This window comes from Trachymyrmex septentrionalis, unplaced genomic scaffold (assembly GCF_001594115.1).
Source record: "Trachymyrmex septentrionalis isolate Tsep2-gDNA-1 unplaced genomic scaffold, Tsep1.0 scaffold17, whole genome shotgun sequence".
Taxonomy (NCBI): Eukaryota; Metazoa; Arthropoda; class Insecta; order Hymenoptera; family Formicidae; genus Trachymyrmex; species Trachymyrmex septentrionalis.
Window position 1 is genome coordinate 347970 of NW_017304864.1, and position 5394 is coordinate 353363.

Genomic DNA, 5394 nt, shown 5'->3' on the forward strand with positions numbered 1-5394 from the left:
TTTTGTATGCTATCTGGGATGTAACGTGCGAATATACGAATATATATATACATTTAAAACATATGCATATAAAAAAATATCATAAAGCATTATCTTCTTGTTGTTTTTCGTATTTTTAACGTTTTTATTTATAATTCCTAATACATTCCTAACTATTTGTATTATCTAATCAAAGAGTCGTACCTTTTTGTCTAAATTTTAATTAATTTAATTAATAATTAATTAAACTGCAAAATTGCTTAAAGCATAATTTTTATCTGTATAATAATTTACTGCATTTAATCTTTTTTCTTTGTACCAAAAAACAAAAAATCAAAAATTCAATCTATATTAATCAAATAATACAAAAATCGCTTGATAAATTAATCTCCGATTAAATCAATTGAATTTGGTTGAAGTTGCTCTTAATCTTTATATTTCAATTATCAAAATATACTTAAAAAATTCAATATTAATATATGTATTGTATAAGTGTTTAATATAATTAGACAAGATAGAATAAAAAGAATATTATAAGTTATTAAATCCAACGCAACACGGTTCTTCAAAAAATGTTCTAAGGATATCTTGAGGACATAGAACGTTCTTTAGACGTCTTTGAACATTCCTTAGGAAAATATGTTGTAAAGTATTAGAGTCCTCAATTATAATATAACAATAAGTATATTTATTTGTCTTTATATAGGGTGTCAAATTTTTTGATACATCGCTTGTGGACAGGTAAATTGGACTAAACTGAATCGAAAAGTTCTTGACCATTTTTTACAATAATTAGAAATATTAATTTCTAAAAATTATTGAATAAGCGGATAAAATCGATATATAAAACAACTTTAAGATATCTATCAGATTTTCTTTCAAAATACCTTAAATATATTTCTTAAGGAACTCTTAAATTTCTAAAAGTTGTTTTATACACGTTGATTTTAGACATTCTCTCATTAAATATCTAAAAAAAATTGCAAAAATTGCGAAATGATAGAGGTACTTTTCAACTTAGTTTAATCCGCTCTATCTGCCTTTAAGCGGTGTGTCAAAAATTGTGGGACAATCTGTAAATTATACATTTATTTATATTTCTTATGTCAAAAAATTCGCTGTATACATTTATTCCTGTTATCTTCATTATTTATACTATTGTTAATATATAAATAATATATAAATCAATTTCTCTTTTTATTATTTTTGAAATGTAATTTTACATTTTGTCTTTTTTATTTTCTATGTATTTTTATGTTAAAAAATTGTATTGCAATTTAAAACGAAGCATGTGAAAATCGCGACGTTGTCGAATGCTGCTCGAAATTGCTAGACGCCGAGACATCATACGTACGTCTCAAAATATCACATAGAGAGACGTCGAGAAATGACCTCTCATTCGTGAGGTCAGTCCACCGAGCCCGCCGTGATGGAATTAGCCGAAGTGAGAAATAGGATAGGGCTAACGAATAGAACGCATAATACAGCAAGAATAATACGTTGCGTTGCAATAGAAAGTATAGTTATAGCACGAAACAAAATCTTCCCGCGCCGATCAATTCTCTTCAAAGTTCTAAAAATAAAATCAGGATGCTAGATATTTTCGAGAAGATGGAAAATCTGCGATGTATTTCAGCAGATGCTAAGAAAGAAAAAGAACACTGTTACTAAATTAATATTCTCTGCAATATTCTGTGTCTTTCCATTAAAAAAAATGTTTATTTAATTTGTTATAATTAAATATATGAACCACAAACAGCCATCGGATGGCTGTCATCCGTTGTTTCGAAAGTTAGCTCCCTGTTCTTTTCGAAAGCTCTTGGAAAGCGACGCGGAGTCGAAATCTCGCCTGACAACAGCGATTCGCCGAGCTCGAAAATAGATCGTTTTCGTAGCTTTCTGGGGATTCGTTGAAGACGATATTTTGTCGTGGAAAGTACTGGTCAGGAAGTCGACTGTTGTCGATTAGCGTTTTCGAACGTCATCAAACATTAATCAAAAATTGTTTGAGTGAGCCCGATGGATAAACACAATGTCGTTAATCATAAAATCCTAGCCTTATAAATATGCGGATCGATGAATCAATGAATATAACTGTCGCCAGATGGTACTTCTGTGATATGTATACATTGTATACCGTCGCGAATAAGATCGTTAATGTGAAAATAGCGTTTAGATTAGAGGCGGACAATTTTCGAGTGTTGGCTCACACGTCTATGGTTTGGCTAAAAGTAAACAAATGTTGTTGTTGCTACAGCCAAAAAAAATGAGAAAGAAATATTTTACAAATTCCAATGTTTAAAGTTTTATGTGCATCGGACTTGCTCTATCATGCAAATTAATTTATCACTAATTTAAAATAAAATACATTTTTTAGAAATTCAATATTTCCTGAGAAAGATAGAAAACATATTTTTAAAAAATAACTAAAGTATAATAATTTTGCTGCTAATATTTTCTAGATTTTAAATAATTATTTTTAAATAATTATTATTTTCTTGTAATTAATGATTGTGCAGATAATCATTTGATAATCAAATTATTTATTATAATTAAATAAGAGAAGTCTTATATTCGGTCAGAGAGAATTTTAGTGCTGAAATATTTATTTGACATATTGTATCTAATAAATATTTATATATCTAATTCTGTAAATTCGCGCCACCGAAATCTTTGTTAGTTTTGAAATGCAATCAAGAGCAGAACTATAAGAAATATATTGTACATAAATTCATTAAAAAATAAGTACTAAGATTCGCTTTGACCAAATATAGGATTTCTCTTATTTAATTAATTAGATTTGTTCTCATCCAAATTCGTACTATAATTAATTTAATTATTTATTAATTATTTATTAATTAGACAATCGATAATTATTACATGTTATTCAATTATCACGTGCATCAATGAAGGTGAAGCATTAATCTGTCCGCGTACATTTTATCATAAAATGTATTATACCTATTAACTTTCTGAACGTTAGATAACCCATCAGATCATTTGATCGTCACGCACACGATAAGAGCGGAAATGATAGCTTATATGTGCGATATAGATATTTATTGTTAGGTAAGTTTACTTGATTGAATTACAATAACACATTTATGATGGAATTTCTAGAAATACACCAACGAACACCATATCCAATTCGAAAATGTTTAAATGTTGTATTTCCTAGGGAAAACAATTTTAAAAAATTTATTTTTATTTTGAATAAACATACGTACTCTTTATTTTTGTTTTAAATACACTTTTTGTTTTTGTTTATTTTTATCTTGAATAAACATACACACTAAACATACGTAATATTTATTTCACAAAACTTATATAAACCCAGTGGTATTTCGAATTTAGAAATATTAATGTTTCTGGGGAAAAAAAGAGAGCTTGATTTGAATAAAACTGCCAGAACAGTTTTAAATTTCAGTGTAACTGAAAAACAAGCGTGTGTAAAATAAATCTGAGAGAGATATTTTCTATTGCTTTATAATCTTTTGTGAAATGACCGAGGTATAATCCAAAAGGCTACTGTAATTGTTTCATGGATAAAAGACCCCGGATATTGATTCGTAAGCGCGCGCGTGGTACAGCCGTTCTTACGTAATCGCGCCGCATATATGTGGCGGATGGCACGTGTGCCTTTTCGCGAGATGTATAATATCTCGAAAGACGTTAGCGTCACTGGGAGCTTAACTTTTTTTAACTTCTTCTATGTCTCGATTCCAACTTCTTCAGCATCGTGAATGTAATATCGCTGTACTGTTTGATGTCTCGGCAATGGTTTCGAAGTAATTTCAGTCGAAGATCTTGGCAACCTGGTCGCTTCTCGACTAGTACGACAACATAATTAATTTCACGGTTGAATCCCCCAGACTGATTCATCAGATGTTTGCAATTACGACTTGCAATTATGTTTAGTCAAGCTGGCGCGATCGAATCGATCGAATCACCTTGCGCCTGAATGTACGTTTATTCTTCAATAAAAACGTTTGTTGCTAAATCTGCATTTAATATTCCAAATCATAATCACAATTTTATGACTTTTATGATTACTTTGTTATAAGTGTTATTATTATAAAATATTATATTACACTAAACACGCACCATTATATTATTTAGTTGTATTGCGTTGTATTATCATTGTATTGTACATATAACATTAATTTTATACTTTTAATTTTATACCTTTATATTATTATAATACCTCTTTAATTATCAAAAATGTTTTATGTTTTATTTATAAATATAACATGATTAATAAAATAACAACAGTAATAGCCTTTTTCGACCGAGAATAATAAATTGAATAAATTCTGTTTAATAAAACGCATGAGTTATGCGTTCACTGCTTGTTTCCTTGAACTCTTAATAGTCCCATAAGAAAGACAATATTCATCCAGATGACGGTCAAAAGCTACGTGAATATAATATAATATCACTTGGACAGACTGTACTACAAAGATTTATCACTGTCGCGATGGTTGGCATAAATGAAAAAAAAAATAAAAAAATAAAAAGAAAGAAAATAAGTCTCGTTGTGATGCATTCAGAATAAACGTCGATCTATAGAGGTCCATCTTGGTGCCTGTCCACCAAAATTCCGCGCTAAATGTAGTTTTCTGTTCATTAGTCGTCCGGTACATAATCGTCGTTAATAGCTATTCGTTCTTTTATATCAGACAATATATCTAATTTTAATTAAAAGCATAAATGTTTGATAAAAAAAATATTATAATAATAAGATTATCTGATCCACAGGATCCCAAACTTCTTCTGTTCGGTCGCGCGGCAACACATGCGGTCAACTGAAAGAGGTCGGGTCGTAACAATCAAGTAATGACTGACCAAGAGGCTTGCTACAGTTAAGTTTTTGATCGAGACTGTCAGATCCTCATATACGAACGGGATAAGCACGAAGAAAGGAGCAAATACTGCATTTGGCAGACGGATCGCTACGAACGAATGCCCACCGGCCATTGGCTCCTGTCCTGAAGACGTTGAGGCTCCGTCTCGTTAGCCATGTTTATGACATAACGCCAACCGATAGATAGAACTGGTTTTCGGCGAAGTACTTGGCGCAATATCTTGGCGAAGTACTTGACGAATAAACTCCCTTCTCTCATTTCCCTCTCATTTCGCGGACACTGCGCGATCGCGTAACGAGGTCACGGTCTCGTAGTTCCACTGTCACAATTTCATTGTCCGTTTAATTCCGTTCGTCACGTGCCGCTAAAAATAATCGATTTGTAGACCGAAGTAGGTTCCGTGATAAATTTTTTCCATGCTGAAGATATTTTGTGACACGCTATCGTTAGATAATTTTTTTAATTCGCGATATAAATGGAGACTTAATTCAGAAAAAAACTTTTTTTTAGAAAAAGAGATATTTTATATTATATATATATATATATATAT